Genomic DNA, 10,732 nt, shown 5'->3' on the forward strand with positions numbered 1-10,732 from the left:
CTGCGGAAACGATTAAAAACGCATTGTGAGCACACCGCCTTACAGTTCCACAGACAGGGGCCTTTTTATTTAGTGGTCATTTTTATGGTCTTTACCACGCTATAATACTGAAGAAGAGGCTGAAGACACCCCCCCCAGATAATCCTGTTAGCACCACCCCCTTGTAAAGACCATAAAAATGAGCACTAAATAAAACTGCCAGTAACTCTGGAACCTTATGGTGGATTTTACCAAAACAAAAAATTGAATACTCAGGGGCAGCGGGAATAAAGTAAGTCATTATCTGAGCCTTCATGTGCAGATTCACATTACACTTTTCTATCATAGCCTATAATGGGATGGTCTATAAATCTGTACATACCTGACAATGAGGGCGAGGATGACTCACACTTTTTAGCAGTGACACACTGATTGTCACCATCATCAGTTTTGGAAGGGGGAGATTCTTTCTGCCTGTTTGGTAGAAGAAAGTCAAGTAAATTACAAGTGAAAACAATACAAAAAGGAAGAACACCTGCCTGTAAGGCCATTTGGGACATCATAAAGGGGATACTCTGCTCAGGACCCCATTCTACCAGCAAGAATGGAGTCTAACTAGTAATATTGGCCTATAAAGAGCTGGGAATGAATGGCTCGTTGCAATGATCAACTGATATTGCTGTGTAATCACAAGCCAGATCCACAGCAATCAGTTATCATGGGGTGGTGGATGCTGGATTTAGATTTGTGTTACTCGTGTCTGAGCATATATCAGAGGTAAATCTCATAATAATAATAATCTACTCACAAGTCTGGGTGTTTTTTGCTGTTCTCAGGGGTACACTCTGGAGGTGACATAGGTTCTTCAATGGTCACTGTGATGAAAGCCGGCCGGTGGGTGCAGCTCTCTGGCGCCCCCTTACCTCTCAGGTCAGTCAAGGTACTGCACCTAGAGAAAGTAGTGCCAGGAAGCTGCAACCAGCGCAGGGAACACGGTAGAGTGTTCCCTTCAACGTCACTAAACCGTAACGTCACTACACAGCACAACTCGCTAGCGCCCTCTTAGCCTCAGGTCAGTCAAGGAACTGCACCTAGGATAAGCGGTCGCCAGGGAGACTGTCCTGTAACCTACTGGGTATCGGGGCCCTCTGTAGTGAGGGCGGTATATATATCTTCCTTGGCCGCGCCAGGAATATATATATCTGAACCTCCGACCGTCACTACCAGCCTTCCCCAATCCCCAGTTGGTATGCTGCCACCAGTCCCTATTTTAGATATACGCCCAGTCCGTGAATGGGCCTATATCGGGTCAGGAACCAACCCTGGGTAGCGTTTTTGGCTTGAGCCGAGCTCACACGGACGTGCGTTCGTTATGCAGAATAAAAGGCAGGCCCACAATTACTTGAGGTAATTGATTATAATAATACACTAGATACACGATATACAACTAAATATACACAGGTATAAGGTCAGGCTAAACTATACAACAATGGAATACAACACACAGAATCACCACAGCATATCAGTTACCGGTTTCTTGATTTTCTTGTGACGCAGGGAGAGGATTCTGCGGTCGCAGGCACGGTTCTTTGTTACAGGCTGAGGCCTACCACCGCATGGTCAAACTGCTCCTCCCCTTGGTGGCCTCAGCTGGTGCTCAGATGTTCAGCACACCACTCTTGGGTCAAGACTGACTTGTCTCTTGTCTGTCCTGCTATCTTACCTGCCCCGTCCCGCCCACTGCTGGTGAGGTCAGCTGGCTCAGTCTCCACCCTCAGGTCTAACTTCGATCAGAAGCCCAAATTCTATGGAACCCAATAACTTCTTCTGGGATGGTCTCATGATACCCCCAGGGGTTCCCATGGATTCGGGCCGCCGTAACCGACCTTTTGATATCAATTATGATACCATACGGTCCTCAGGAATGGCTCCGCGCTATATCTTGGCTTCCAGAGCACGTACAAACGTCTACCGCGGAGGCTTGTGTGCGCAATGGCTCCGGGACGCCGTGATATTTTTTTATTGGCCCATCCCATGCAACATGCGTGTACTTTTCATGTTTCTATATCTTATGCCTCCATGCTTGTGACAGACAAAGAAACTAGTCCTATGGGACAAATGGTCAGGTACAGATAGACGAAGCACCCCCCCCTGCTGGCTGTGTTTCCTCTCGAAGTCTTTGAAGCTCCTAGCATTCAAGTGTTAAGTAGGCTTCTTATCTTACAGGAGCCTGGATGGGGGGAAACTATCTAGTTGACGTTTTAACAGAAGGTCCCAAGGGTGGGGGCTGCTGAAGTGTGGCCATCCCTGGATATGATTTATCATTACCAAGATGGCGGCTACAGGTTCATCACACCTCCCCCTATACGAGGGCGCGAGGGGGTAGCACATTCCTGTGTTCCCCCGTGCGTCCTTCTGCACCCTCCCCTTGCCGGGATAACCCGTCAGCGTTACCGTGGTCACGGCCTCTTCTGTGGCGAATGGAGAAGTGGTACTGCTGGAGAGCGAGGCTCCAGCGTAGCAACCTGCCATTCGACCCAGAGACCGTGTGTAACCAGCTGAGGGGGTTGTGGTCCGTCTCCACGGTGAAATGGCTCCCGTACAAGTAGGGCTGCAGACGCTGCAGGGCCCATACAATTGCCAGGCATTCTTTTTCCACCGTGGAGTAAGCCACCTCCCGGGGCAGTAGCTTCCTGCTCAGGTACAAGACAGGATGTTCCTGGCCTGTCGTGTTGACCTGACTTAGCACAGCACCGAGGCCAAAGTCACTGGCGTCGGTCTGTACCACAAACGGCCGGTCGAAGTCGGCAGCTTGCAGTACAGGGGAGCTACTTAGGGCGGCCTTGAGTGCCCCGAAAGCTGTCTCGCAGGCGACTGTCCAGTCGACTGCGACGGGCAGCTTCTTCTTGGTGAGGTCCGTCAGGGGCTTGGCCAGGGTGCTATAGTGTGGGACGAACCTCCTATAGTACCCGGCGGTCCCCAAGAAGGACATCACCTGCTTTTTGGTCCTAGGAGTGGGCCAGGATGCGATGGCATCCACTTTCCCCGGTTCTGGCTTCAGAACCCCCCCGCCTACCCGGTGACCCAGGTAGAGGACCTCACTCATGCCCAGCTGGCACTTTTCCGGCTTGATGGTCAAGCCTGCCCGGTGGATCCGACCGAGCACCTGCCGCAGGTGCTCTAGGTGATCCTCCCAAGTGGGACTGAAGACTGCAATATCGTCCAAGTACGCAGCCGCGTACCCTTCAAGTCCCTCAAGCAGCGTATTGACCATCCGCTGAAAAGTGGCAGGGGCATTCTTCATGCCGAATGGCATCACTGTGGACTCGTACAGTCCAAAAGGGGTGATAAAGGCAGAGCGTTCCCTTGCCGCGGGGGTCAGAGGAATCTGCCAGTACCCCCGGCTCAGATCCATGATGGTCAGGTACTTAGCCCCGGCCATCCGATCGAGCAGGTCATCGATGCGTGGTATGGGGAACGCATCGGTGGCCGTTACAGCGTTGAGCCCCCGGTAGTCCACGCAGAACCGTGTAGTTCGGTCCTTCTTTGGTACGAGGACTACAGGCGAGGCCCACGCGCTGCTGGATGCCTGGATCACCCCCAGCTTCAGCATCTCGTCTATCTCTTGGCGCATGTTTCCCTGCACCTCGAAAGAGACCCGATATGCTGAACGCCGGATCGGCGGGTGATCGCCAGTGTCCACGTCGTGGACAGCCATCTCAGTCCTTCCGGGCAGGCTGCTGAACAGCCCCCGGAAGGGGTGCAGGGTGGTCCCCAGCTGGGACCGTTGGTCCTCCGTGAGCTGGTGGCCAACCCCCACATCCTCGATGGACCCACCCGCCTTGGCTTGGGTGAGAAGATCCAGGAGGGTTTCTACCTCTCCTTCCTCGGGAAGGTTGCACACTGGGTGGGCAGTCGCTTCCCGCTCATGATGAGCCTTCATCATGTTCACGTGGAAGGCCTTCCTCCTTCCACGGGCGTGATCCAGGGTGACCAGATAGGTGACGGCGTTGAGTTTCTGGTGCACGAAGTAGGGACCTTCCCAGGCTGCCTGAAGCTTGTTCTGTGGTACGGGGACCAGTACCCACACCTTTTGACCCACCTGGTAGGTCCTCTCACAAGCATTCTGGTCGTACCACCGCTTCTGGTCGGCCTGGGCCTGGGCCATATTGTCCTGCACCAGCTTTGCCAAGGCCATCATCCTGTCCCGGTGGCGCACGACATACTCGATGACCGACACCTCGGGGGTGGCCAAATCCCCTTCCCATGCTTCCTTCACCAGAGCCAGGGGGCCCCGTACCCGTCGCCCGTACAGGAGCTCAAAGGGGGAGAACCCCGTTGAGGCCTGCGGAACCTCCCGGTAAGCAAATAGGAGGTGTGGGAGGTAACGCTCCCAGTCTCTCCCGTGGGAGTCGACCAACATCTTAAGCATCTGCTTTAAGGTGCCATTGAACCGCTCACACAGGCCATTGGTCTGTGGGTGATACGGGCTGGCCACCAGATGTTGCACCTGCATTTGCTTACAGAGGGACTCCATCAGCCGCGACATGAACTGGGTCCCTCGGTCGGTGAGCATTTCTTGGGGGAAACCCACTCTGGAGAAGATCTCCAGTAAGGCGGTAGCCACCTTGTCGGCCCGAATGGACGACAAAGCTACCGCTTCCGGGTACCGGGTGGCATAGTCCACTACCGTGAGTATGAAGCATTTCCCGGAGTGGCTGGGAGTGGACAGAGGTCCAATAAGATCCACAGCGACCCTCGAGAAAGGCTCTTCGATGATTGGCAGAGTTACCAGTGGGGCTTTGGGGCGCGGCCCCGCCTTCCCCACCCTCTGACAGGTGTCACACGAACGGCAGTAGGCACCCACCGCGGCTCCCATCCCAGGCCAGTAGAAATGCTGAGCTATCCTGGCCTTGGTTTTAGCGATCCCTAGGTGTCCGGCCATCGGAATCTCGTGTGCGATCCGCAACAATTCCGCCCTGAACGGATAGGGTACCACTAACTGTCGGTCCCTGGGCCACGCCTCCGGTGAACCCTGCTGGACCGTTACCCGGTACAGCCGTCCCTGGTCCCAGACCACACGCTCGCAGTCTGACTCCATGGGAGGCTGTGCCGCCTGTTCCTTGAGAGCTTTCAGGCTGTCGTCTGCTTCCAACGCAGCCTGAAATTCCTGACTTGATGTGGCCAGAATCGACGAAACTGCCACATCCTCTGTCAGCCCCTCCGGGCATGTCACCTGGCCGCTGTCTGACCCGGCAGACACTTGGTCAGAAGTGGGGAAGCCGTCGGACCTCTGCAAGGCTCCTTGGGCTCCGGCGCTCCCACTGCTGGTGACAGCGGCTATGACCGCTGTGACCGTGGGTAGTGCCCGCTTCCCCTCTGTTTCTGACCAAGCCGCCCGATCAGGCAGGCTTCCTAGGCCTTTGGACATCTCGGATGTGGGGAACTCCTGCCCTGGGGTCTTACCTGGCGGCTCCTCTCTTGGGACACCCCCACCCCCCCATGGCCTGTTCCTCCCCCTGCAGTGGGCCTATACTCAGCAGCCTGGATACCCCTGGGAGCCCTACACTGCCGGTAGCTGCCCCCCTCTCCATCCCTGAGCTTCCCTCTACAGAATCCTGCCCGCCCCCTCCCTCACCGGAGGACAAGAGGTCACGGCACGCCGGCTGAGCACCTCTGCGGGCATCCCCACACTCCCCACCTGCTTTCACTAACCCTGTTTGTGTTGTGTCTGTGCAGGTGTTACCCTCAGGTTTCACTCCCTCCTCCTCAGCAGGACACACACTACATACAACATGGTTGGCATTAGCAGCAGACAAATCAATACACTCTTGGGGGGCCGAACTTGGGGGTTCAGAGGGTACATACTGCGATACTAGACGCCCCAAGTCGGTCCCTAATAAAACATTTGCGGGAATATTTGGCGTTACTCCCACCTCCCGCATCCCCCTTCCGGCACCCCAGTCCAAATACACCATGGCAACGGGAAGTGCCGGCTCCACGCCTCCAACCCCGGAGACGGAAAGAGTCTTTCCTGGTACCAAGTCCTGGGGGGACACCACCTCAGGCCGTACCAGTGTTCGTTCAGCGCCCGTGTCCCGCAGTCCCATGACCGCAGAACGGCCTATGGTGACGGGTTGGATGTTGTCCAGGGACCTACCACCACCCCCTCCCACACACAAAACATTGGGCGCTCTCTGGGACTGGGATGGGGTCTTTTGGCGCTGGGGACACTCAGCCCTAAAGTGTCCTGGTTTGTTGCATAGATGACAACGTCTTACGTCTGGTCCTTGCCTGGAGAGGGCAACAGGGGGATACACCCCTTGTGTTCTAGGGGCCGGGGAAACAGGGGCATGACTGGGCTTACCCCCTCTCCAGGTGCTGCTGGCAGACTTCTTCAGCTCAGGCGCCCTGTTATTGGCATACTCGTCTGCCAGGGCGGCTGTAGCAGAAGCCCCTGTTGGTTTTCGGTCACGGAGGAACTGTCGGAGGTCCTCTGGGCAGTTCCACAAAAACTGCTCCGTGACGAACAGTTCCTGGACCTCCTGGCGGGTAGTAAGCGCTAGACCCGAGGTCCAGTGCTCTGCGGCTCTCAACAGCGCCCGCATATGATCGGTCCAGGTGTCCTTGGGGCCACGCAGCAGGCTCCGGAACTTCTGGCGGTACGACTCGGGAGTGAGGTTGTACTGCCGGATCAGGGCCCGCTTGATGCAGTCGTAGTTCTGTACCTCCCCGGCAGGTAAGTCCCCCAAGGCATCCAGGGACTTACCCCTCAAACGGGGGGTCAGGTATCTGGCCCACTGATCCCGGGCCAGATGGTGCTGAAGACAGGTCCGTTCAAATGCCACCAGAAAGGAGTCCAGGTCCCCATCCTTCTCCAGTAGAGGGAAGTCCTCAGCTCGGACTTTGGACGACTTGGTCTCCTGATGGGTTGGTTGCTCTAGCGGAAGCCCCCGCTGGGCCAGGTCCAGTTGGTGCTGGCGCTCCGCAGCTCGCTCTGCACGCTCCGCAGCCTCCCGGCGCTCTGCAGCTTCACGCTCCGCAGCCTGCTCCGCAGCCCGCTCCGCAGCCCGCTCTGCACGCTCCTCCTCCGCTGCCTTCTCTGATGCTGCCAGGAGGGTTTTGTAGACGGCATCGCCATGAGACTGGAGACTTGCCATAGCCGCTTGTAAAAGGGCTTGTGATCTGGACAGGCTGGGCTGGGTAGGTGATGGGCAGCCCACTGCGGGACCGTATACTGGGGACTGGCTCCCTGAGGTGCCCGGGCTGGACTCCTCCTCGCCATGAGTAACAATGTCCTCCCCTCCTGCCACACGGACCGTAGCATTAGCCTCTTGCAGGGTCTTGCTCCTGGTGCCGTCTGCCATCTTGGTAACCGACACCGCTGCAACCCTGAGTTTGCACACACCTTGTTATACTTTTAGCCTGACCGTCTAACGTTGGGCTGACCTTAAGACTCCAGCAGTGGAAGTTACCACTGGCAGTCTTTAGTGCCTGGGAGTAGGGGTCCCACAACACTATTATTCTGCAATCCCACCGCTCTGCCACCAATGTGATGAAAGCCGGCCGGTGGGTGCAGCTCTCTGGCGCCCCCTTACCTCTCAGGTCAGTCAAGGTACTGCACCTAGAGAAAGTAGTGCCAGGAAGCTGCAACCAGCGCAGGGAACACGGTAGAGTGTTCCCTTCAACGTCACTAAACCGTAACGTCACTACACAGCACAACTCGCTAGCGCCCTCTTAGCCTCAGGTCAGTCAAGGAACTGCACCTAGGATAAGCGGTCGCCAGGGAGACTGTCCTGTAACCTACTGGGTATCGGGGCCCTCTGTAGTGAGGGCGGTATATATATCTTCCTTGGCCGCGCCAGGAATATATATATCTGAACCTCCGACCGTCACTACCAGCCTTCCCCAATCCCCAGTTGGTATGCTGCCACCAGTCCCTATTTTAGATATACGCCCAGTCCGTGAATGGGCCTATATCGGGTCAGGAACCAACCCTGGGTAGCGTTTTTGGCTTGAGCCGAGCTCACACGGACGTGCGTTCGTTATGCAGAATAAAAGGCAGGCCCACAATTACTTGAGGTAATTGATTATAATAATACACTAGATACACGATATACAACTAAATATACACAGGTATAAGGTCAGGCTAAACTATACAACAATGGAATACAACACACAGAATCACCACAGCATATCAGTTACCGGTTTCTTGATTTTCTTGTGACGCAGGGAGAGGATTCTGCGGTCGCAGGCACGGTTCTTTGTTACAGGCTGAGGCCTACCACCGCATGGTCAAACTGCTCCTCCCCTTGGTGGCCTCAGCTGGTGCTCAGATGTTCAGCACACCACTCTTGGGTCAAGACTGACTTGTCTCTTGTCTGTCCTGCTATCTTACCTGCCCCGTCCCGCCCACTGCTGGTGAGGTCAGCTGGCTCAGTCTCCACCCTCAGGTCTAACTTCGATCAGAAGCCCAAATTCTATGGAACCCAATAACTTCTTCTGGGATGGTCTCATGATACCCCCAGGGGTTCCCATGGATTCGGGCCGCCGTAACCGACCTTTTGATATCAATTATGATACCATACGGTCCTCAGGAATGGCTCCGCGCTATATCTTGGCTTCCAGAGCACGTACAAACGTCTACCGCGGAGGCTTGTGTGCGCAATGGCTCCGGGACGCCGTGATATTTTTTTATTGGCCCATCCCATGCAACATGCGTGTACTTTTCATGTTTCTATATCTTATGCCTCCATGCTTGTGACAGACAAAGAAACTAGTCCTATGGGACAAATGGTCAGGTACAGATAGACGAAGCACCCCCCCCTGCTGGCTGTGTTTCCTCTCGAAGTCTTTGAAGCTCCTAGCATTCAAGTGTTAAGTAGGCTTCTTATCTTACAGGAGCCTGGATGGGGGGAAACTATCTAGTTGACGTTTTAACAGAAGGTCCCAAGGGTGGGGGCTGCTGAAGTGTGGCCATCCCTGGATATGATTTATCATTACCAAGATGGCGGCTACAGGTTCATCACAGTCACCATCTTGGTACTGGTGGTATATAGCTAAAAAAACACAAAGAAATATAAAATATAAATAGATATATTTTTAAACTTTTTTTCTAATCATAGGTTTTATTCATTTTATTGACCTACATGCTTTAGACATACTTACTTTGGAAAACCTTTGAGAAGATGATTCAAAGTTTTTGATTTCTGGACAGTCATTGTCCTCACTTGTGTCCCCATCATCTGAATTCCTAAATTTATAACCCACAGAGCGATCTGAAAAGTAAAAGTGTTATGAGAAATTATTAGTATAAGAGCCGGTCAGACAGTCACCATGTTATTACTCATTATGATGGGAACTGATTGTCACACATAATGAAAGAAAAGACACTCAGCAGTTTTCTGCCGATAACGTCTCATTTTACTTACTGCTAAAATAGCGGGTGTCCTCATCTGATTTTAGATCAGGAACGAACAGAGGCTTCTGACTTAGAAGGTTGTTAAAGTTTAAGGCACGCAGAAATGGATGAATTTTGATCTCGTGTGCCCCTCCTGCAAAAGGAAGACAAGAAAAAATTCGATACAGTTATTGTCAGAGAAACTACTCCGTATCTATACAGTTTATGTTAATCTGAACTGGAGATTTAAAAGAGTCAACATGAAGGAAATGTACTGAACATTAGAGCATGAAGAATGGGGAATTGACACGTTGGTAGAGACCTTCAGTGCTCATCCTCATGGACACCTTCATTTGCCCAGAGGTGTAATAAGTCATTATTAATACTATTATCATATTACCTGTCCCAAGTCTTTGTTCTGGATTTTTTCTGAGTAGCTGAGTGATGATGCCCCGAGCATTTGGTGGAGGAAAGGAATTACATCTCCAAACAATGTCATCTGTGATATAAAAAGAAAATATTACAGGAAATAAAACCTCTTCATTTATTTACATAAAAAAGCATTTTCCTTAAAAAAGCTAGAAACTGAACCAAGGAACAAATCAAACCAAATAACAGCGACATGACAAGCAGTCAGATTATTTTACTTACCACTGAGGATACTGCGTAATTTCTCCTTTTGGGAAGCCCTATAAAATGGTGTATATCCAAAGAGAAATTCATATAGGATGATGCCTACTGACCACCAGTCAACAGGTCTTCCATAGCCTTTCCTTAGGATAACTTCTGGGGCCATGTAACTAGACGTGCCAGCAGTCTGGAAAGCAACAGAAGAATGAGATGATGATGATCAATACATAAGACAAATAACATCAGTGGAAATGTGATGAGAAATGATCAGAGAAGGAGAAAGACATGAGATATGTAAAGTAGAAGATCCTGTAAGTAAAGCCGACCTCTTTATCACGGAACTCTTTGGTGATGTCCTTAGTTGGAGCCTTATAGATGTTTGATGTTGGTCTCATGAGGCCAAGTTTTGAAACTCCAAAATCGGTCACTTTAATATGTCCTGTTGATGTTATCAGGAGGCTGTAAAAGAAAAGATGTTGTCAGCCCCAAGTAATAACCCATAGACTGTATAACAAACTAACTTTCATCCCCTTTATTATAGCTCAAGGGTCACTTACTTTACAGGCTTCAGGTCTCTGTGCACCACACCATAACTGTGCAGATATTCCACAGCAAGGACTGTTTCTGCAATGTACAGACGGGCCAAGGTGATAGGTAAAGGACCCCTGTGCTGTAGAAGATTGCCACAGTCTCCTCCTACAGGAAAAAGCAAATATGACAGGT

This window comes from Phyllobates terribilis, unplaced genomic scaffold, assembly GCF_046119375.1.
Source record: "Phyllobates terribilis strain yellow unplaced genomic scaffold, ASM4611937v1 Scaffold_307__1_contigs__length_2267376, whole genome shotgun sequence".
In the NCBI taxonomy this organism is placed as follows: domain Eukaryota; kingdom Metazoa; phylum Chordata; class Amphibia; order Anura; family Dendrobatidae; genus Phyllobates; species Phyllobates terribilis.